We start from the raw sequence: 24631 nt of genomic DNA on the forward strand, positions 1-24631 counted from the left end.
TAAACACGAGGCACTTATGCCCTAGGAAGCTGAGCATCCCTCTTTCCATGCCTATGAAGAGCATGGTCATATAGACAGGAACCTTGCTGCAACTTCTTGTGCTCAGCTCTTCCACAGTGTGTTTGCATTTTGCTGGACCCTGCTCTAGCAAAATAATTTTCTGAGCCAACTTTGCTGGAAGGAAAAATGCCAAGTTTCACTGGGGATTGGGGAAAAGGCTGTTGCAAAAGACAAGAAACTTCACATTCTTATTTTGGGAGAAAACTAAGCTGAAATCACAGCCGTATTGCATACTCAAGTTTCAATCCACATTCCTCAAGGATGCCAACGCTGGTGATCTTGATGCTTTTTTGGTCATAATCACATCTCAATAGACTTTCATCTGATGTGAGAGCTAACTGAGCTATGCCAATGGACAGAACCATTGCACTATTTTTTCCCCCAAAAGCATTAAGTAGCTTTAAAAATACAAGGAAACAGATAAATAAGACTTGCATGTCTGACATGGCCTTTGCTATCTGTGGCACTCAGCTGCCACATTCTTAGGAACCCATTCATATATCCATGTGTCCTATACTGCACTGGGAAGCCAAGCCATCCAGGTAGCAGCTCATAACCTAAGGATACAGGTGCACCAGAGGAAAAAGTGAAGCAAGAGGGTATTGTTCCACAAGACTATGGGACACAAGGTTTTAATTCTCTGGAAAATATGAGAGCAGATACCAGGTGCTTGTATTTTAAGAGAGATAGGATTAAATAAGCATGATAAACTGCTCTCTTCTCTGCTTCTCCAACAAGGCTGGGGATGACCTTGAGGTGTTTTTCTCAAGCAAAGCAATGTGCAACTCTAAAAGGCTGGGGAGGAAGACAGAAGTAGTATTTCACCAAGAGATCTGTAATAGCAGGGTAACAGCATAAGCTCTTGAAAGGATCCAAGGATTAAAACTCAGTGTGGAAAGACAGAGTGGGTGGTAAAACCCCAACAGTTATCTGTCTTTCGAGAGTCAGGGGGATGAGCTGTGCTAGAAAGAGGGAAGGGGGTTGCTCTGCCCAAGGGGTGAAGTTGTGCTTTATTTCCTCTGTCTGCATATTTTTCATACTTTTTGAATTTCTGCATACTTTTTATTTTTGGTGCTAGCAACGTTATCCAATATTAGATGGCACATAGCTAGAATAACAACCATCATGCTCTGCTCCAGAGTGCAGTGGGAACGCCAGAACCGACCCACGACGCAGGACAGTGAGAGAACCTGCAACGGCAAAATGAACCTTTCACCTCTGTTTCACTGAAGGGGATCTGAAAGCACCCCTTGAAAAATGTATGGGAACTAAGACCTCAGAAGCACTCCAGCAGCAGATGAGCACCCACACAACCTTTTCAAAATGCTACATGGTAAACAGGGCTATCCAGCAAGGCCCTGGTCTACAAGAGTCCTGCAGAGGCCAGAGAAAGGGTGGCTTTCCCAGAGATTGCATGCTGTGCCTCGGGGCTCTGCCAGCATGGCCATGTCACTCAGGAATCACACCTCTCCATGCTTTTTGGCCAGTACAGCTTTGCTGGCAGAAGTATGTGGTGCAGGCCTGGCTTAACCTCAAGCTATTTTCAGAAGGCGAAATCTGAGCCAACTTCCCACCATACATTACAACACACATTGTAATACAAAATTCAACCTTTGTGCCTTTCCACACAGAGCTGCTCGGTCCCCTGGAGGTGGGGACCATTGGATACCAAGTAAGAGTCAAGATGCCAATGCCATGAAATAAATGGTTTTCTAAAAAGCCCAACAGGACAGTTGTCACTGATATGCAAACTCTAGATGAGTGCTATTTTGGGCCCCAGCACATCACGTTAGTGCAGGAGGACTCAACTACATGAGCACAGCAGTGACAAAGTAAATTTGCACTCCTAAAGCCAAGGCAAGCACAATGCATAAACAGCATCAGTGGCAAAAAAAGAGAAATTAACACATCTCAGTGGACAATTGAACTCTTATGAAAAGGCTAAGTTTAGCAAGTCTTGCAGGAGAGCTTCATCCCAGACTCAACCAACAGCCATTTTTGTTGGCTGGCTCATCTATTCCCTATTTCTACCCAAGAGCTAGTTTTGCCCTTTCTTCCTTTTAATTTTACTCTTAAATAACCTTTACCATGAAATAAAACAACAGCATTTAAAATTTTAGTTAACCCTTCCAAACCTAGGTACCTTTCTCTGAGGTCACGAAGCAAGTGTGGGTATAGCTAATGAACAAACTGGTTGTTATCAAAAATGAACTACTGCTGCTCCATGGATCTCTTACATGCCAAGATGTCACTTTAAATGTTAGACTTCAGAAAACACTATGCATAAATGTGAACAATCATTTTTATCTTGAGAAGACATGAGTACACTGGCAGAAAAGGAAAATGAACAATGAGCTGCAGCCATCCTCCGAAGCACGGTCCAGTCCTCAGTACAAAAGTGCTGAGGAATCTGCCCAGGAGTGTGGGCAAACTTTTCCCTTGGAACTGTAACTTGCAGCTGAGCAGCATGCAGAAGACACATCTGGAATTTTTTCCACTGCCAACAGCTCTTTCAGTTCACATTAAGACACCAAGAACCAAAAGATGATACTTCTACAGAGAAATCCCTCCCTGTTTCAGTTATTTCTTAGGATACGGTAAGTTCAAATAAAGTAAGCTTCTACTTACTGAAACTGTTAGTTAGCACCACATTTTCTCACATCTTTGATGGATGATCACTGATGCCTTTGGCAGAGACAAGATACAGCCCCCACCATTTGGAATTACACTGGTCTTCTTGCTGCTCAGGAACAGAGATTTTACAATATCCCTTACCTGTGATTCAACCCTAAACTCAGAGAGGAGGAACGGGGTCTGCATTGGGCAAACTCCTTCTAACTACCATGGAAGAAGCGAGGAAAGAGCTTCCAAAACTTAGGTAGAGCTTTGTGGTCTTGCTGAGATGAGAGGGCAGATCTTCCAAGAGGAGGAGAGCAGCAGCTCTACAGATGTAGAGGTAATGGCACTAATGGTAACTAAAAAAATAATGACAATCTGCTCCACATCCTCCTCTGTGACTGTCTCTAGAAAAGATGCCCCAGCCAAGGGACAGAGACTTGATTTTTAGCTTTTGGAGGAATTGCTTTAATAAGCAGTGACAAGAGTCACTCAAGATCTGGATGCTATTCTTGTAGCAGCAGAGTCCCAGAAGTCTTCCCCGGAGACACTTAGGCTTGTTTTGAGGGCAAAACCAGATGGCGTGCAGCACATTGCTGGGATATTCCTTGATATCAGTGTGACAATGGAGTCCCACCGGGCCCTGCTGCAGTCATAAATGTTCTACCACTAAGCTGAGGATACCTGAGCAGGCTCTTCACCTTGTCCTAGCAGTATGAAATAAAGCTCTTAAGAGAAAACATGAAACACTGCTTCAGTGAAGCACAAAACTGAAATTCTATCCTGGATGCACCACAACTTTGCTTCATCAGGTAAAAGGAATGACTGCAGGAGAGACACCAAACAACCCTTGTAATTTGATATAATGTGGGATAAAATAATCATGCTCTGTAAGAAATAATAATGAGAAAGTTGTACCAGAGACTGTTTCTCATACAGATCCTTAATGCTACTCTGGCATTATCCACAAGGCAAACCCAAGATGCTCAGACAGTAATGAAGACAGATCTTTCCTGACATGACTTATGTCTTCCAAACATAAGAGCCTTTTCAATTCAAAGGCCAGACGCATATAGGAAAGACTTTTAACTCTGTCCAGACTAGTCCTCACTCCTGGAGTCATACCTGTTCCCTTTAAAGCCTACTTCCCTGCTTTACTCAAAAAAAGCCTCCCACATGTATTTACACTAGTGTTTGCTCTGGAGATAACTGTGGGAAAGATATATGGATTTTAATCTGCCTGGTGCAGCTGGGATTTAGTAGACACACTCTTCATTGCTGGTAGATGTATGTGATGAGAAGAATACAGTTTTATCTCCAAAATCTGGGTAGAGGGGTAAAATAACTTTCCCACTGTTTCTTGCTATTAGGAGATAAATCAACTGGCACCTTCCCAGAGACAGCACTACTTGGTGCTCCTCTCTGTGATCATGTGGGAGCTCTGTTTGGGATGAGACAGGAAGGACTTGTAGCAATGGCTTCACATGAGCCTTGGTGAGGGTCCCACTTTTTCACAATAACCACACTTCAATCAGAATTAGCATTATAGTTCTGGGTGAAACCATTTCCATCCATTCTCTGCTGGCTTCCAGGCAAATGACTCAACATTTTTTTGCCTCAGTTTCCCTATCTGTTAAACACGAGTAATAAAATCTCCCCTGCCTTGGCAGATATTATTTACACCTCGGTGCTTGTAGAGCACAATGCAAAGGAAAGCACTACTGGAACTACAGACCATCAGTAAAGCAGCCAAGGCTCAGCTAAGAAGGCAGAAGATCAAACACTAGACTAGGTAAGTTTGGTTATGAATCTGATGTGTTACAGGCAGTTGCCTGGAGTAACTGCTCAAGAAGGGACTAACTGAGCTACCAATTCTTCAGCAAACCACCAGTCTGCTCAACTCCTACAGCCAGAAGTGCAGTGCAAGCTCAGAAATCCAAAAAGAGAAGCTGTCAGCTTCTTCATATTCATGAGCTCTTTAATAATGCTCAACGAAACTTGGAGGCATGTTCTCTGCTGTTGCTTTTGCCCTTTTGCACAGCAAGCAAGTTATAAATATTTCAGGGGAAGAGTCCAGAAAATTTGCAAGATTGGTCCTAGCCTTTTACAGCATTAATGAGCAGGCCATTAATAGTTAATGATGCAGCTGCTGGTGATCTCAGAGGTAAAGGCAAGAGAATAGCAGTGTTTGCCCATTCAGTGCAATGTGGTAATGCGAAGGAACAGCTTGATCCTTTTATCAAATCCTCCCCATCATGGCAAGACCTGGGAAATTATCACAGGACCTCCAGCAGAACCATATCAGACCACTCCTCCCCACCCCCCCCTACTGCTGTTGCCCAGCAGAAACAAAGACTGCTGCAAAAGGCCTAAAGCAACTGACCTGCTCTATATACATCCACCATAGCAAAAAAGGCCTCAGTTCTGCCTCTTCCCTAAAAACAAGTGAAATGTCTGTTCTCCTGGCAGGACCATGCAATGTATGTGTGCAGGAGATTGTATGCACTCCAAAGTCATACACACAGAATCACAGAACTGTTGAGATTGGAAGAGACCTTTGAGATCATCACATCCAATGGCTTGTTCACAATCCCACAACTACCGCTAAACCACTACCACTAAACCATGTCCCCCAAGCACCACATCCACACATCTCCAGGGATGGTGACTCCACCACCTCCCTGGGCAGCCTGTTCCAATGCTTGATAAACCTTCTGGTGAATTCTTTTTTTCCCTAATATCCAACCTAATGTCCATCCATACCTAATGTCCATCTAATATCCAACCTAATATCCAACCTAATGTCCATCAGCACAACTTGAGGCTATTTCTTCCCATTCTGTCACTTGCTGCATGTGAGAAGAGAAGAACTGGGTAGAAGTTTGGACACTGACAAACTCCATGGCCCTTTAATCTGTGCTGGTATCGCTGATTTTAAGCATACTCCACATTCATATGTATGTGGGTCTAGCAATCACAGCACTGCATTTTTTTGGGGGATTTTTAATTTGTTGGCTAATGTCTGTCACAGTTCACAGATGACAGTTAACTTCCTACCAATCTCATGAAAACAGGGTGCAGAGGAGAAATCTCTGCCACTGGTGCCATGGAGAGGGGTTAGTCTGACCTCTTTGCCAGTGCATGCAGAGTCAAATGCACTGGAAAGCAGTTTGCACCAGTCCAGGTAGCCCCAGGAATAATCAGTCTCGGATTTCAGCTCACATCACATCCAGCTTGTCATAGATGAGGCTTGTTCTGCTCAACAACTGATAGGGGTTTGCACAGAAAGCAAACAGGATTGTTAGCAGAGAGACTCCCTGAAGACCCGCTGGCGGATAGGGACAGCACAGACCCACCTTCTTATCATAGTATCATAGTATCATTCAGGGTTGGAAGGGACCACAAGGATCATCTAGTTCCAACCCCTCTGCCATGGGCAGGGACACCCCACACTAGATCAGGCTGGCCAGAGCCTCATCCAGCCTGGGCTTAAACACCTCCAGGGATGGGGCCTCGACCACCTCCCTGGACAACCCATTCCAGGGTTTCACCACTCTCATGGTGAAGAACCTCCTCCTCACATCTAGCCTGAATCTCCCCACCTCCAGCTTCATTCCATTCCCCCTAGCCCTATCACTACCTGAGATCCTGAGAAGTCCTTCCCCAGCCTTCCTGTAGGCCCCCTTCAGATACTGGAAGGCCAAAGCAAGCTCATGAACTGAGTGGGGTTTGGATGCAATCTGAATCTCTCCCTTTTATGCAAGTGTCCTTAGAACGAAGTGCAAAAGTTTGCACTTCATCTGCTGGGCTGTAAATGCTCAGAGCTGGCATGTAAAGGCTCTGCATTCACTGCCAAAGAGAAAAAGAAAAGCTTAATTTCAAAGTTATAGTCTTAATTCCGCCCTCAAAACCAGAGATGTTAAGTAGTGCAGGAGTCAAAGGCAAATGTAGCATTAGACTCTTTGTTAAATAATTAACTACAATTTGCCTAATCTATCTGCAGGTACTCACTGAAGAGACAAAAAACTTCTATATCGACACCCTGCTCTCCCCTAAACAATGAGCTTCTGACAAGCACCTCCTGGTATTTGGCTTAGCTTGCCTTCAAACAAGACCGTCTACTTTCAAAGCAGTTCAAGGATGACCTTAATAGATCCTCGCTGTATTAAGACCTATAAAATAACTTTATAATGATGCATTTAAAGTAATTACTTCATTCTGTAATTTGATTAAAAACTATCATTTCCCAAACACGCTTTGGAGAAAAAAAAAACATTTAGTACTTGGCCTTCATAAGAGAGCATGTAATTAGCAATGAATGCATAGCACTTCCCTTTAAAACCCACAGCATGTAACATTCCTTCATGGTTTAAATGTGGAGCATCCTAAAGTCATTTTAAACCTTGATTTAAAGACATTAATACCCTGAAGTATTTAAATCACATTAAGATGAAACCTCACGCATGAAGAACCCTGCTAAACCCAGATGTGTATTGGGCTGTTCCTTCACCCTCATACAGATGTTGTACATAAATTAAGAATGGATATTTTATAACCACAGACAAGTAAAAATAAGAAGTTTAATGAACAACAACAGCAAAAACCTACTTGATTTCAAATGTTTCTTAATCAGTTTCCTATCAGTTGCCTGTTTCATTCAAAACAGAAGAAAAAACCCAGTGAGATTCTTGGTATTGTTCCTCCTCTCTCTATATTGTAAAAGCATCACTACTAAGTGTGTTAAACTTGTTCCAACTCTGTGAGTACTTTTAAACCTGATTTTAAAACACCACAAAGGGAAAAGGGCCATTCACAAAATTACTCAAGCTGCAACCTCAACCAAGCCAAGTGGCTATAGCGAAAGGTAGAGAGTGTCCCAAGATGAGTAGGTTGAAAAAGATCAATAATAAATGGCAGCAAATCAGAGCCTTTCTCCACTGCTGTGCAGACTAGCAATCATTAATCAGAGCAGAAGAAGGGTAGCTCAGCTGATCTGTGCCACAAGCTTGGCAGGGGAACTCATCTGGAGGATGCTACAGCAGTGCCCAGGTGCTCTCTACAACTAACTGAAAGGAGGTTGTAGCCAGGAGGGGGTTGGTCTCTTCTCCCAGGCAACCAGCACCAGAACAAGAGGAAACAGACTCAAGCTGTGCCAGGGAATGTTTAGGCTCGAGGTGAGGAGAAAGTTCTTCCTAGAAATAGTAATTGGCCATTGGAATGTGCTGCCCAGGGAGGTGGTAGAGTCACCATCCCTGGAGGCGTTCACAAGAGGATTGGACATGGCAGTTGAAGCCATGGTTTAGTTAGTCATTAGGTATTGGCTGATAGGTTAGACTTGATGATCTCTGTAGTCTTTGCCAACCTTATTGATTCTATGAGTCTGTGATTCTATGAAAACCCAAACCCAATGCAACAGTGACCTTGGGATACACCATAGCAGCTTCCACTCCAAGTTTCAGCAACAAGGTCAGGAACAGAGTAAGAAGGAACAAATGAAAACTCCACCTACACAAGCATGAACAAAAGATAGGTAAATGTGAAAATAAAACAACAAAAGCACAAAAGATGAGCAGTCCTGTGAGGGCTGCACCTGCTGCAGAGTACTGCTTGTGCCACTGAGAAACAAATAGGAAAGGACATATCAAGTCAATGGAGCTAACTGAAAAATGTGATCAAATTCCAACCTTGGCTGCAGAAATGGACACAGAGAGGAGGCTCAGGTAAGAAATCAGCTTTCCTGTGCAAACACACCATACCCAAAATGTAGCAAACTACACTCTGCACTGTTGCACACAGAACATGCAAGAGAAAAGTTACAAGCCTGGCAGGGACTGTGTGGCAAACCCTGCCCCATTTTGCTGTCCACTGCCTTCTACAAATAAATCCACCTTTGAACAGCCTCAAGTCCTCTGCTATACAGTATTGCATACTCTTTTTACATCACCACCAATCTGGGGATGCAGCAATGATAAAATTAAATACCCAATATCCTCCTTGCAAAGTACCTCACACACTTAACAGCACATTTCAAAGCGGGTCCCTCACTCCATCAAGCACCACAAGAGCTTCTTCCCTGTGGATGGAAAGAGGAGCCTGCCCTGCCCTGCCAGCACCCTGCTGTAGTAGGCTCCCTACCGGGATGCAGATAGAGCCCTCTGAAGTGATGGCAGGGTGAGAACGGGACTAGGGGGAATGGAATGAAGCTGGAGGTGGGGAGATTCAGCCTGGATGTGAGGAGGAGGTTCTTCACCATGGGAGTGGTGAAACCCTGGAGGTTTCCTGGAGGTCCAGGGAGGTGGTCGAAGCCCTGTCCCTGGAGGTGTTTAAGCCCAGGCTGGATGAGGCTCTGGGCAACCTGATCTAGTGTGGGGTGTCCCTGCCCATGGCAGGGGGGTTGGAACTAGATGATCCTTGTGGTCCCTTCCAACCCTGACTGATACTGATCTAGTGTGGGGTGTCCCTGCCCATGGCAGGGGGGTTGGAACTAGGTGATCCTTGTGGTCCCTTCCAACCCTGACTGATACTATGATACTATACTATGAGGGACGAGGGGTAGGAAGAGGGCAGCACAAAGAAATTCAAAATGTAAAACATGATTTCAATAACGTATTTCCTCCTAAACTGGGCACTGGTGCAGACAGGGGTTTGTGGCTTTTTTATTTAAAAAAAAAACCAAACACATATTTAAGTCCCCTAGAAATACTATGGGAGTGGGACAGAGGGCTCAGCAGGAGTTTGGGGCCAGCTGGCAAGGGGTGTGCGAGTGCCTGTCAGCCCCCTGCACCCCAGAGTTGCAGACTCCTAGGCTGAAAGCACTCATTCTTGAATACTTTGTGGGAAGAACAAGACTGTCTGCCACTTGCCAAGCAGCAAAAGCAGAACAAACTTAAAGTAAGTCCAGATTCAAGAGATTTAATTTGAATCCACTGACTTGATGCTCTGATCTGCTGCTGGAGAAGAGATGAGGCTGGAGCTAAAATCATCCCTATGCACAAGCTCTTTTCAGCATAAATAATATGTTGTGACACTCCTGTCCTGGCTCAGATATATGGACTGAACATTCACATGCTCTCCTGGACCATCACACAGAGAGTAAACATGTAAAAATAAGGCAAATAATCAAAATAGGGTGCTTATAGATAAAACTAAGATCTAGGATAACAGGACAAAGAAAGAATTTAAGGCACATCAAGTATATTTAGGCTTGAAAGCAAAAAAAATTGAGCGAGCCAACATTTCTTTTCCCCCCTGTATCTGATTAACTGTGGGGTTTGAAACCTGCATTCACCTTGAGCAGTATTTCCCAAACCATCTCATCTTCCCAATGTAACTGTGAGGCACACAGATGAGATGCAGGCAGTTATGCAGAAGGGCATCCTGCAAAAACTGTTTCACCAAAATTGTGAGGATGCTCCAACTCTAGAGAAGATGCTAAGTCAAAAGCAGTTAACAAAACAGTTCCCTCCAAACACACTCCCTCATCACTCCCAAGTACTTTAAAACACACGTGGAGCCAGAGCCTTCCTTATGCCAGAGGATTCCAGACAGACATAGGGAAGTAAGGCTCCCTCAGGCAGCTGTTTCCTCTGAAGCTGCCTGCAAGATGATAATTTGCTTATCACCACATTTGTACCTGGAAACTTTCCACATTCAGTTGTTGAGTAAAATCCTGCAGGCCCTCAGTGGCCACCAGCTCCCACAGCCAGCAGCCTGGCACAGCTGAAACGAAGACTGTTGTGCAGCATCCCTAGGTACTTTCCCAGATTGAAAAACCAGACATGAGACTTTTTGAACATCTTATCACTGTTGGCTTCTAAAAAAAGAAGCACCTCTTGGCAAGGTGCTTGTACCCGAGTGCAGGTTTGGGAGAGCTGTGCCTTAGGCTGAAGCCTAGGTAAACGGGCTTCTGGCTCTCAGAACCTGAAAAAGACCTGGCTGCCCAGTCCTGAGACACAAGCACCAGATTCCAAAAATCTGCAACTGCAAGGTCACAACTCCTTCTGGTACCAAGCATAACATGATGGTAATGAAAAGTAGCATCACAAATGTGTCAGGCTGCAAGAGGTGCCATGGGGCTGCTGGAGAGTGACAAGGAAATAAACGAGTGATAAAGGACTCTACAACCTCCTTTGGCTGAGCAAAAGGAAGGTGTTGATGCAGTGTTCCCATGGGTGGGAGCAGCGACAGTGGCACCATCGCTCAGCCAAATAACCAATAACCAAGTACTTTCCCTAAGAGGGAGACAGAGGTTCCTTGCCCTTCAATCACATGGAAATAAACAGGTCCAGCTCAATGCAGCTGTTCTCAGAAGACCAGGAAGAGGAACCTCTGGAAAAACTGCAGAAAACACTCAGCTTCAGTGAGGAATGTCATCCTCTGGTACAACCCCATCTTCCACAATTTTCAAGGAAACTGTGCTGGAGCCCAGAAGACAACAAGCACCAAAGCCTGTGACAGCAGTGTGCTCCCAGCATATCATTTAAATAAATCAGTTTCTGGAGAGACAAAAGACAAGGAAAACTCCCTGCGGTGCCTGACAGTTTGTGCTGAAGAGGATGCTGAAAAAAACCCAACACCACAACAAAACATACTTGCTATAGAGGTGGGAGAAAGGAAGAAGGGTGGGGAAGGCATCTCCTCAAAAACACTTCAATCCAGAAACATCAGGACTTTATTTTGCATGAGAGTGAATCAGCAGCACTCTGCCAGCCCAGCAGCAAAGCCGATGAGAGATGCCGGTGCTGTCTGCTTCATATTGGCTTCCCCCAGCATAAGAGGTCACAAAACCTCCACACATCACTTCCTAGGCCCTCTCTCCTAGCACTCTCTGTAATCCAACTAGACTTACTACTTCCAACTGTTTACTCAAGGATTTTCTTCTTGCAAATAAGGTTTTGTTTTAAAGCAAGTATTTTCCCACTTCTGCTATCTCAGTGAAGTGTTAACATGAAGTAACTGAAACTAATAAGCATGAAATTAGTTGTGGGCTGGGTTTTTTTTTAATTTCCAAATCTTGCAGCATGATAAAAAGGAACACATGCATCAGAGGCAAGGAAAGGGGCACTGAGCTCTTGAAAAATACTGAGGGTGCCTTTAACAGCAGCTCAGAACCTGCTTTTTTTGGGGGGTGCTGTGTAAAAACTCCTCTGACAAACAAGACTTTAAAGAGAAAGAAATCACATTTTTCCCTGTACAACTTTGCTCACAGGGCTTCTTTCTCCACTCTCAGCCCAGACAAGAGGTTAAATCACCCTGAATTTGAGAGAAAATATCTTTCCATTTGTTTTCATTTAAGCTCCACCAAGTTTTAACACTGATTAGAAAACAGTGGAAACAATGGACAATTCGTGACAAAAGTGAACCCAAACTGGACAGGTTGCAAGATTGAAAAACATTCAGTATGTAAGAAGGAAATAAAGTCAGAATAGGAAAAATGGGGGAAAAAAGAGGGAATTAAAACTAAGATCTTCAGTCTGTGATGGGGCATGGAAACAATGTGAGAAGTTCCTATCCCAGCCTTTTCCACTGTTTGCATGAAGTTAATGATCCCCTCCACTAGTGCCACCTGAGACCCCATTGTAACTCACATCACTGAAATGCTGCAAATTCAAACCCAAGATTTGTATCTATCTCTCTATCTGTATCACTTGAGAAAGGAGGGAGTGAAGCAGATGTTTGCTTCTCACCAAAACTGCTTCTGTGCAAAATCACAGCTAAGGAGGGAGCAAGTGGAGTAACACAAGGGGAATAACTTCATTTTTCAGCTTTGCCATATTTTTCCAGGATAGAAAACCAATTTTAGGCTGTGGTGGAATCTCTCAAATGAACCACACTATGCTGTGGTCAGGTAACACTGGTCTGGAGGAACTCTGTGACATGCATGTGGCCACTTGTGTTTGGGCCAGGACACACCTGCTCCAGTGCCCCAGAGCCTCCAATGCCTGCTCCTGAAGGAAGGACTGGGCTTAACTCAGGCAGTAAAAAGGGTTCCCTTGAGAGGAAAGAGACACTGATAGCTGAACAAGCAGCTGACAGCAGACATCTCTGCATGGGAACATCTTGTGTCATATCTGTATCACTATCACCATGAGGTTGTGTCAGCCTAGGACAAGACAAGACTGATGTAGCTGTGCTGGAAAAAGCTGTGAGCAGAAAGGCAGTTACACTAAGAAAGGGACATTTTTTTGCTGATGCTGCTGATCAAATTCACTGTGCAGGATTGGAAGGATAAGCCCACAACCTGCAGATTCACCCAAGGAGCAAGCTGACCCCATGAACGTTCTTGTGAACTCCTAGGCTCTGGATACAGAGCTGTGTGAAATACAACATTCTTGGTTTTCACTGAGGCTTGTAGTGACAAGACAAGGTGCAATGGTTTTAAAATGAAGGAAGGCAGCTTTAGATTAGCATGAGAGAGAAGAGACCTACATTACTTCAGAGCTTGTGACCAGTGTAGATGGCAGCTAAGCCCAAGGGTGAGCCTGGACCACAACTCTGCTTGACCTGGAGTCTGTGGGGATGGAAGAGATGCAAATTCCTCCTGAAATGTCTGCAGAAGTTACTGAGCAAGTGCTCAGCAGGCTTGGCTTTGCTAGATCAAGTCCCCACTGGAAAGTGTACCTGGGGGCCACAACCTGGAGAGGAGGTATCAACTGTAGCTGTAGATGCAGTTGGGGAGGCTCGTTGCTGGAGTGACACTGAATTCACAGTATCACAGTATCACAGTATCACTAAGGTTGGAAGAGACCTCAAAGATCATCAAGTCCAACCTGTCTCCACAGACCTCATGACTAGACCATGGCACCACTGTGCTTTCACCACCTGGTATGTACCCCACACACCAGGCCAATGTGCAAAAGGTTGTCAAAGCTTGCAGAAACACCCTGCAACATGTGATTTCTTCACAGGTAGTACAGATCACCTTCTTCCCCACTTTGCTTCCTGACCCCTCCTCTCTTCTCCATCAGCCTTCCAGATGGCAAATTCTCCCATCTGCCAAGCACTGACACAAGTCTTCCCACCACCAGCCCCTTTCAGGGCATCGCAGCTCAAGCACTGCACGTGCTCTCGTCCTGCAGCATAACTCATGTCCTCAGCTACCAGAATAAACCCCCCCAGGAGGACTTTTTAAAGTCCCCTAATGGTTACCAATGACAGAACATCCTGTGCTCACCTGTGTCATTCTCCCACTGCTAACAAAAAACAGCCATGTGAGGCTTTTTCAGTGCTAAATACACAAACTCATTTCACACATCTCCCTCATCCTGAGCAGACCCCCCAGCTTCACCAGCAGATTCACAATATTGGCCATTGTCATAGAATCATAGAATCAATATGGTTGGAAAAGACCTCAAAGATCATCAAGTCCAACCTGTCACCCAACACTTCATGACTAGCTAAACCATGGCACCAAGTGCCATGTCCAATCCCCTCTTGAACACCTCCAGGGACAGAGACTCCACCACCTCCCTGGGCAGCACATTCCAACAGCTAACAATGCTCTCTGTGAAGAACTTTCTCTTCACCTTGAGCCTAAACTTCCCCTGGTGCAGTTTGAGACTGTGTCCATCTACAACCTCCCTTCAGGTAGTTGTAGAGAGCAATGACGTCTCCCCTGAGCCTCCTCTTCTCCAGTCTAAACAATCCCAGCTCCCTCAGCCTCTCCTCATAGGGCTGTGCTCGAGACCTCTCCCCAGCCTCGTTGCCCTTCTCTGGACACGTTCAAGAGTCTCAATGTCCTTCTTAAATTGAAGGGCCCAGACCTGGACACAGTACTCAAGGTGTGGCCTAACCAGTGCTGAGTGCAGGGGCACAATGACTTTCCTGCTCCAGGTTTGATTTCAGAAACGTTTTTTGGGTCTCACTGTTCTGAGAAAAGCTTGTCAAGTGCATCATCTTATATCCAAACCCACGGTGCCTCTTGAAACAGTCCCAAGCACAACTTTTGTTAAACAAGCCAAGCAATCAGCTCTTCCAACTTGCGAGGGCACAGCAGTTTCCGGGTGGGAGGGCTAGGTTGGTGATTTTTGAACTGTCTCTGGGTGGCAAGGTGGGAATTGAGCTCTCTTTCCTTCATCTTCCAGTGGGTTACTTCACTTCATTCACATTTTGCTACATGTTTGCAAATCAAACTCTCAAATACTACTCTGTAGGAAAAGCAATTGTAGCATTCTGGAAATCAACAGATCTTTCAGCTTCCTCAGAGAAACAGACTTACTGCTACCCTGGGGGTGAACCATACCATGACATCCAGTAAATCTTCAGCCCCACCTGTTTTTGAAGGGCTGATAAAATAAACCAACATCACAATATTAGTTCCAGCAGAGGTGACACATGCAAACACCTTGACAGAAGACTAGAAATGATTTAAATGGCTTTAAGTTAAAGCCTTTATAGGGTTATTTTAAGGCCGAACAGATACCATCATGCAGATTGCAGTAACATTTAGGGAAACAATACACTTGCTGAATTATCTTCACACTTTGAAGAAAATCATGACGGCAATTACACTCTCTCCACAAAATCCCAAAGCAAATGATTAAAAAGACCCAAACAAAAAACCCCAGCAAATGCAGCTTTACTGCAGCTGGGCACTCATACTAAAACCTCAGGGAATTCGGTTGTGACACTGTCCTTTTCCAAATAAATTCTAATCAAAATACAGTTTTGATTTATTTTCAGCGGATGCTTTCGCTCCCGAAGTGGTCACACAGGAAAACAACTTACACAAGGGTCAAAACATCCCAACCAGCAAACAAATAAGGCTGCTGAGGATCAGCCAAGTCAGAGCAAAGCCACGAGAATAAAACCTGAAGGTGTCACACATGCAAATACAGTGATGTCATCCTGACATTAAAATCTTCATCCTCTACAAGGATCAGCAAAACCTGCTGTGCTCTCATTCCAGCCTGCAGTGGTTTGAAACTGGTTTGAAAATGTAAAAAGCAAGTGTCTTTGCTACATTTTATGCTGGCTTTCTTTTCTGGGCTTTTAATAAAAAACACAATACAACTCCCCACAATAAAAAAGAACCAAAACATGATGTTGCCAACTTGGGCTGTCTCACACAATGGCTTATTGATTTTAACAGACACTGTCAAGAAATTGTTGCTTGTAACTAGGGTAAAAAAAGAGAAAACGAGAAGGGGGTACTTTGAGACAAAGTAGCTAGAAGGAGTACACTCCTTTCAAACACCAACAGCAGAGAGGTCCTGTGGGGTTAAACTCTGACAGGAGAACTTCTGAGGTGGGCAGGTAGGAAAAAATACCACTTTATGAAGGTGAGTAACCTCATGGGCTTTGGGCTGGTAAGCGAGCTATGCACATCTCTAAGTGCTTTTCAGACCGGAGTTCATCACAGGTACAAGAAGAGAGGATGAACACCTGAGAACTCCTGGCCATTCATTTCTATAGAAGCCTGTAAGGTGACAAAGGAGCACACTGCTGCTGAAGTAAAACAGGGATTGACCAACACCTTTTAAAATGCATGGGCTTTTTAGCATTTATCTTGTCCCAGACTGCTGGCCAGTGCCTTGCTTTCCCTGACCCAGAGATCATTTTGTAATTCTGTGTTTCAAAGAACTGCTGACTTCATTCAACAGGTTGAAGCCACATCTGCATCAGAAAGGTTTCTTTGGGACGGGAATATATTACCCTGGGAGAGCACTTTGGTCACAGATACCTCTTAAAGAAGAAAATTACTCCTCTACTGGTCTAATAAAACCACAGAGGCACACAGCAGGTCCCATTTCTCAGAAAGGCTGTATGTGAGAAGTTTCTGCTAGAGACATCACACCCTGCTCGTCACACCTGTGCCTGCACAACTAACCCAGGGGGGCCAAACATTGCACAAAGTTTAATCTGTAGCTTTTTAAAAAAACACAAAAGACAACTCATTGACTAACTACACGTGAATTATTTGTAGGTCAGCTGGATGATGAAGCAGAGAGCAGCAATGATTTACCATCATTTGCTGTGAAAGAATTACATCGAGCCATTTGACATTTGAATTCTCAGCCACAGTTTGTAAAAGGTTGGTGCTTTTTTTCTTGGGATGACTTTAGCTCTTCCAGGACTGGGATCTTGACACCTGTGGGACAAAAATCAAATGGAGATCCCCAGTGCAGCCAGAGGTGCAATTTCACCACGTGCTGAACACTCTGCCACCCTCACCTGCTGCTCCCTGCGCCTCTGCCTCAGCACTTGGCGGGAAGGAGGTGCTGATGCCCAGAAATCCTGACCACCAAGTCACCTTCCCACCCAGCAAGAGCCCTCTTCCTATTCCTACTTCTTTGGGTACTTTCCCCACTTCTGTTTCCCATCTCCCAACCCAAAACTTTTGCTGAGCTCCCCTGCATGGCAGGGCTCTTGCAAGCTCCCAGGGTTTAAAAGGAGCACCTGTCCTGAGAGCATGGGGAGCCTCTATCGGAGAGATGCCTGGGAATCCTAAGGGAAACACTAGGGACATGTCAGCTTGACAGGCTCTCAGCCAAAGGAAGGATTCCCAGGTGTGAAGAGAACTAAAGGGCTCAGGAAAGCGCTGGTCAGAGATCCCTCAAAGTCAGACAAACACATCCCAACTCCACTTCCAAGTTTTACTCCTAGCAAAGAGGGGAGAAAAATGTGTCTCTTGCTGTCTTGCTTTTCCCGGAGAAAGAGAGAGAAGGGGAAAGTAAAAGGAGACGGTTGTGTGACAGCTTTGGAAACCAGCTAAAACAAAAAGGAAAGTCACTCCTAAAAAGAAAAAAAAAAGGGGGGAAAAGTGGGTGCAATGTGCCAAAGGTCGAGTTTCCCCAAACCTCCCCATCCCGGGGAAAACAAAATGCCACAGGGAGGCAGAGGCCGAAGGAGGGATGGAGAGGGGCGCTCGGCTCTGCCCCGCCGCGGTCCCGACTCGGTGTCGCCGCACTCACGGGCAGCGGCGGGGCAGGAGGCAAAGAGACCCGCCGCCACGGCCACGGCGTCACGGGGAAGCTGACAAGGAGCTGGGGGGAGGCGGGCAGAGAAAAATAAAAATTAATCAGAAATTAAAACAGAAGAGACTGCTGCCAAGAGTGGCTGCGGAGCCACGAGTGGCGGCGGCCGGGCCCCTCCTGCGCCAGCAGCACCCCCGGCGCTGCTCGTCCCACCCCCCATCCCCGGCAGCCAGCGGCTCCTTTTTAAAGACCGCACTGACAAAATCGCCCAGCTCGCCTCTACGTAACGCCCTGTCGAAAGCGGACGCCATATTTTGTGTTGCTGATGTCGACATAGACAAACGTAGACATGTTTTTTTCCAACCCCCCCCCCCCCCCCGCTCCTTTCCCTTCCTCGTCTTGCCTTCCCCCCTTCACCCAAACTTGCGATCGAAAGGCGGCGGGGAACGGGAAGGAGGACGGGGGGTAAAGGGAGGTTGGGAGAGGAAGCTGCATGACTAAAAATTAAAAATATAGCTGAAAAAATTAAAAGCCCACCCAGAAAACCCTCCCGGCTCCCACCCCTCGGCTTTCTCCCTCGCTGCCCATCCCCTCTCCTGGCCCCCGCGGGAGTCCCGGGAACCGGACAGTTTTTGCGGGAGAAAAAGTTGGGTGCGAGAAGCCGGGGCGTGAGCGGCAGCGAGTGCCTGATGTGTGCCGGGGGGAGGGGTGGTACGGCGGCCGAGGACGGCAGCGCAGCGCCGCGCCACCGGGGTTAGGGGGGTAGGGGGGGGGGGGCCCGCCTGGGAAGTTTCCTACCTGCGCCCAGGGCGGCGGCACCGACTGTCCCGGGCGGAGCGGCACCGGGGCTCCGCGCGCCGCTCCGCGCCGCTCCGCGCGCCGCCACGGCAGCCCGCGGCTGCGGGACCCCGCGCCCCCCGCCCGCCCCCGCCGCGCCGGCCCGCGGGGGAACACGCGCGCTCCGCCACGCGCGCACGCACGCACACGCCGCCCCGGCCCCGCCGCGGACGAAAAAGAGGGGAGAGGAGGGGAAAAAAAAAGGGAAAAAAAAAAAAAAAGGGAAAAAAAAAGGAAAAAAAAAAAAAGAGCCCTCGATCGGTGGGGATCTACGCCAAAACCCACATGATCTCTGACGTCAGCCTGCGTATTTGCATACGATACCACCGCCGGCGCGGCTGCCGGGGTCCCTCGGCGCGGCGGAAAGTTGCGAGCGGGGCCGTACCCCCCCTTTCCCCCGCCCGGCTCCGGCTCCTCATCATCAGGATCAGCCCCACGCGAGCCCCCCATCTCTCGCCCCCAGCGGTGAACGCGTGGGCTCCGCCGCGCTCTCCACAGCCCACGCGGTGACACTGGTGGCATCGCCGGGCGCTACGCCGCTCCCCGCCGCGCCTCCCGTGTCTCTCCGCGGGCGGAACCACACGGACCCGCTCCGGTCCTCCGGGCGGAGTCGAGGCTCACTGGGGGCGGCCCCCATTCGGCCTCGGGCGGTGTCGGCGGTGTCGGATCTGGGAGGGGGAAGTACCCTCGGTATAGGGTCTGGGGGTGAGGACCCTCGGTCCGCGACCGTCTGGGCTCGACTTCCCCGGGTTGGCATGGCAGAGGCCGGACCCACATTACGGGACATAGGGTCGGGACCCCCGTCTTAACATTGCAGAAGTTGATCCCCTGCTGTAGGGGGACGTCGGAAGGCTGGACCCCCGTTACAGGGTTGGTGGGGGCTGGATCCCCCCTCCAGAGATTACAGTGGGATGCTGAGGGCAGGATGCGGCTGTGTCGCTGACGGGAGGCTGCCTCTCTGAAGCGGGGTAGGGTACCTGGGCAGGTGGGAGGCGTTTCTTCGTCCTGGACTTGTGAGAGAGGTTTTCCAAGCTCCCGAGTTTGGGTGGGCTTCAGGCGATGGTTGTTTATTGCTTTGCAGAGGGTGGTATGTATTGCCAAGGGATGCTGCTGCAATCTCTGTTCCTCTGCTGCATCGCAGGAATACTTTCCCCCATTTAAAACTGTCTTTGAACTCTTGTGCCTCTTTGCCTTTCTTCTAAAGTGGTGTAGACAAATTGGATCCAGGCTATTTTCTGTTTGCTTCAATTAATTAATTAAAATAAATACTGATTTTATCAGACTAGTAGATAGAAGGTATTCCAACAAGTCCAGGCTAATAGGATTTATGAGTAGCATAATCTCATGGTAACTTCAGGGGTGTGCTATCTACGCTGCACATGAGACTAGTATTTTAGTTGTCTGCTTAAAACTTCCAAGGCTTTGAGTCTTTGCTCGCTTTGATTCTTGCCCCATCCCATAGCAACAGTGTGTGCACGCTGGGTCAGAGCAAGGCTGCCCTTCTTGATCCATCTGAGTAACTTTGCTGGGCAACGTTTTGTTTCCCTTCCCCGTGTAGGACTGGGGACTGGCTTGTGTTAGAGTCTGACACTGAGCTCGAAGTTACTTCAACTGAATAATCACGGAAGAATGTAAATATGTCAAAGCAGTGTCAAGAGATTTCTTTGCAGGGATACCCTTATCTGAGTAGGCGTGTTTTTGACTGCCTGATTGAGTACAGTCTCTGCAAGTATTTGATAACAGAATGGATTCCTTCCTTGCTGCCACCAGCGCTGAGATTTCTGCTTGCTAGCTTTTCCTCTTCAAAGCTGCTGGGAAGGAACAAACGTGGACATCCCCTTTGCACTTGGTGGGGGCACGGAACGTGTACATTAGAGCTTGGTGATGCTCACTGATCTCTGGTTTTCCTCCCTAGGGGGTTGTTTAAAAAAAAAAGCAAGTTCCTTTTTCTTATAAATACTACTGAATACATATTGTTTGGCTCTTCAGCAGCTGTTCAGCCCTGGAAGTGTTTATGAGTTTCGAATGCCTCTGCGTGTGTGTGTGAAAAGAGCTATTTAGGGGGCAAAAATATATCCCCCCAGGATATTTTTCTTTCCCTACAGTCTCAAATTAATTTTCTGTGATATGGAGAAAAAGACAAGCCAAAGTGTTTTAATAAGTATTTGATGCTTATGAATATGAAATATTCTTGAAAGGGCAGATCAATAGAAAAGCAGGTGAAAAATCATCTGCTTGCTCTTGTCCTAATTGACACTTTACGGCCTCTTTAACTTTTTCTTTTTCATTGCCAAACGCAAAAGGCTCTTTGATTGATGGAGTGATACTGTTGCTGCTGCTGCCTTTCAAGTGCAAAATAGGGCTGTCAATGGGAGCAGGGTCCAGAGTATCAGGATGTAAGCCTTGGTTGTAAAAAAGAGTTGTAACCTGAGGTCAAAGTTATCTCTGCAACAGGTAAGGCCCTCAGGTGAGATTCATCTGCTTTCCTCAAAACCCTGGATGATGTCACACAAACTATGGACCTGAAAGGTCACTAAAAATGGGACACAATTCACTGCATTTAGGATGAAGAGGATGTCGGTTTAGAATTGCAGCAGTTGCCATTGTTATTCTAAATGAACAAAGAGAGGACAACGTTTTGAGAACCGTGTATTCAATGTAACTGCTAGACAAGATGCTCCGACAGTTTGTTGTGGCTAAGACTAAGTATACCTACTTGTGTGTAACTCTTTATTTTCCCACATCGAAGTGCAAAATATTGTGCACTGAGACCTGTTTTCAATGTTTTTCAATATTTTTCAACGTGGTTATCAAATTCCTCCTCTGAATTTTGAGTAGTGGGACCAACAGGCTGTGTGGCATCGCTGTCCAGATGCTGTCTTTTAGGAAACTTGTGGTTAGTCAGTTAGCTCTGATTCTGTCAAATTTAATTGAACTTTAGTGAAAGGATCAGAATTTTTCTGAGGGATGGGAGAACTGTGTTTATGATTAGAGTTTGTAATTGCAACAGCCTTGATTCCTTGGGAAATCATTACAAAAAGAAGTATCTGTGATGAATGCAATGTGAATACTCTTGCTAAGTCTCGGCATGTAACTCATTTATAGAAACCTACCATTAAAATCATGCAGGGTAACATAACAAAATGGAAATTGCTTTTACAGGAGATGCAAGAAGGAAATTTGCAATTTTAGATTTCTTTTTTTTCACAAGGTGTCTCTTTTTAATTAATAGTACAATAGAAGCCACGCTGATTACAAAGCACAGAGAACAGGTATGCACAATTTCCCAGGAAAGTGAGGGCAGACCATGCACTTGCTTTAAATCTAGTGCCCTCTCCATTTCCTCTGTGCACTTTCTCTGGATTTAAAGTGACATCTGAGTGATGAAGTGGCAAGCTTGCCTGTGAAATAATACCTTGGCCAGAGATAATGAACTGTGTACTAAGTGTGTATATATTTTTTATGATGAGGAGATGAGTGCCTGGCATATGTAGTCACATACATTTCAGTCTCTTTCAGCTCAATGATTTCTCTCTGACTGTTTAATCCTGTGAAATTGCAGGCTGAGTCAGCATTACAGATCTAATTCCCTTCCCTGGAGGTGTAGCTCCCAATTTTTTCTCTGAAGAGACTATGTAAGCGTCGTTGAAGGGAGTGTGCATCCTTGATGAGCCAAAACAGAGGCATGTAAATAAAAGAACTGGAGGTTTGTGTTTTGTTGAGTGCATGGCTACATGTTGATCATTCTTATTCTAGTCTAATGCTCTGAGATCAAGTGGAGTTTTGCATAGCGGGTGCAGAGGCAAATATGTGGGCTATGAGCTTCTCTCAGGTGAGAAGAACCAGACCTAGGCTGGTGGGCCAAACTGCTGCCTTAGAGCTGGTTTTGGGAAGAACCAAGATTAGCTTCAATTGATTATTTTAGACCTTGCTTCTTGGTCCTCTTCCACCCCATTCTTCTTACCTGCACAGGCACAGCAATTCCCTTGCTCCCACTTAGAGTGTTTAATGATGTGGAGTTAGGCTTTTTATACAATTGTCAGTAGAAGTTAAGGTGAAAACAAATGAACAAGAAGTCAGCAGATAAACACTGCTACTTTTTCTTTTTCTTCACCCCCCCCCCTCCCCCCCTTCTTGTGGAGGAGATCTTGATCTCTTGTGCTAAGGGCCGGAAGAGGTACTTGGCGGGTGGTCAGTATGTGTTGGGCAGGCTGAGAAACAAAGCTCTTCAGCCTCATGTGTTTGCTTCTCACTCCCCATCCTGGGTGGCTTGGGCTTTTTCACCCCAGCAAAATCTCTCCCCAGATCAAGCTTTCTCCAGTGCTAAAACACTTTGTCGATCCTATCAGTGTTCTCAGTTGCTGAGGTGTGCAAACGTGAGCTGAGGTAGTGAGCACTGATCAGATGACCTATCTGCAAAATGAGATGTTAATATAAATGCACAGATGAGCAAAGCAATATCAAGGTCTGATCCAATTATAAAGGCTGACCTTATGATTGGTAGTGCCCTTAAGCTGGGAGATGCTGTCAGAAGGCAAGATGCCTCCCCTTCAGGACATAGCGCTGATGGGGAAGATTAGTTGTTAAGCCTGGATGGAGAGAATCCCCTGAACACAACCTCCCCAAGCATTTGCACTCATTGCCTGAGCTTAAGATGGGTCCTGGCAAGAGGCACGCAGGCATCTGTCTTTTTCTGTTTCAAAAACTCCAGGAGAGCTGATCACTTATCACGGGAACCATCTGGCTTATTCTTAGAGAGATCAACAGTTAGTCACTGAACGAACGAGGAACATGCTGCATTGAAGTCTGCTCTCCTCATTAAATATGAGGACTCAGCCCAAGGTCCCTGAAACACTGCATGCATTGCCTACTGCAAGCAGAGAAGGGAGAGATTTAATTCTGCCTTGAGGTTGCTGAGCTGCTGTGATGTGGAAGACAGCTGCTGTGGCAAGCTGGGGAATGCTAGCGTTTCTGCAAGGAGCACTAGTGGCCACAGAGATGGGGACCTGAGGCTCTGCTTCCTCAAGGTCACCTCTGCTGGGGTTGAAAAAGCCCTAGAGAGAAGATGGGCTGCACCATGGCTATCTGGAAAGCTTGACGTTTTTTTGCTCTGCCTCCATTGTTTGCTGTTCACCTCAGTTCCAAAGTGTAGGAGCAGTAGGTGGGACTGGGCTGTCACTCTGAGAGAGATGCTGAGTATGTAGAGCAAGGCCAGCACAGGCTGCTGCATGGGTCAGTGTTGATGGACTGTGGAGCCAAGGACCAAGGAGTTTCACCTTTGAGGGGTAACACTTCATCCTTTTCCTGCAAATGTATGCACATCTGTGTGACTGGGGCTTCTCATGTGCTGTATTAAAGAGGACCATAGAAGTACCCATGCCAGCTTCTTGCTAAAGACTTCTGAAGCCAGGGCATTACATCTCCCCTTCAGCCAGTTCATGTTTTTGAGAAACTCTGGACTTTTTTGGCCCCATCAGCAGCCCTAAGAGTTGGGTGAGTTTGGAGCAGCAGCTCCACTATCTTCCCCTGTGGACAGCCTGCAGATCCCACGTGAATCCCATGACCTCTGCCGAGAGTGGCGCTTTGGGGATTTTTCTTTTCTTTTTGATGTCTTTTTCTATTGCTTTTGCTAATTACTAAAGCAATTTTTAAAATTTAAATGAGGGCTTCCTCCCTCACAGCCCATCTGCTGTGAAATCACAGCGCACATCCTTTGTGACAGTTCAAGCATCTCCATGGCAACGTGCTGTGATGTGATCAGCCCTGAGTTATGACCTCACTGCGGGACCGAGCAGGCCAGGCTGCTTTGGCAGGAGGAATAAAAACCAGCTTCTGTATTAACAAAAGTGGGATCTCTGGTACAAGCCGATGGGATTTGTCCTGGAGCAGACAGGATAAAGCCTGCCACAGAGATTTCTGCAGGACTTCAATGCTGGGGCTGGAAGGGCATCCACTTGAGAAATCATGTATTTCTCTCCTTAGAGAAAATTGCTTTCTGTGAGAAATCTTTTCCACTTATGGTATTACTTCAGGAGAAATCCTTGGAATTTTTAATACTATTTCCTTACTCCCCCTCCCCTGTGCATCCATAGACTGAAAGTGCTGCAGACCAAACTCTCTTTTTCCTGTTTGGAGACAGGTAATGCATGGCCAGTGGCAATGCATGCTTCATCTATGCTCCCCTGTGGCTTTACCCCGACCCC

At 46.3% G+C, this 24631-nt stretch overlaps 1 protein-coding gene across 2 annotated transcripts in view; it reads right to left on the reverse strand.

Annotated features, from left to right (window-relative positions):
- The window catches only part of ZHX2 (zinc fingers and homeoboxes 2), a 76061-nt gene extending 57246 nt beyond the window's left edge, over positions 1-18815 (reverse strand). Inside the window, exon 1 of one of the 2 annotated variants that reach the window (XM_068158623.1) lies at positions 18714-18815. The gene's annotated coding sequence lies outside the window, so the exon portion shown is untranslated. Of the gene's footprint in view, positions 1-18389; positions 18501-18713 lie in introns of those variants that run through there. The other variant, XM_068158622.1, reaches the window with a different exon arrangement.
- Between the last annotated feature and the right edge of the window lie 5816 nt (positions 18816-24631).

The sequence above is a fragment of the Melanerpes formicivorus genome, unplaced genomic scaffold, assembly GCF_026170545.1.
Source record: "Melanerpes formicivorus ecotype bairdi unplaced genomic scaffold, bMelFor1.0.p_v2 SCAF_40, whole genome shotgun sequence".
In the NCBI taxonomy this organism is placed as follows: domain Eukaryota; kingdom Metazoa; phylum Chordata; class Aves; order Piciformes; family Picidae; genus Melanerpes; species Melanerpes formicivorus.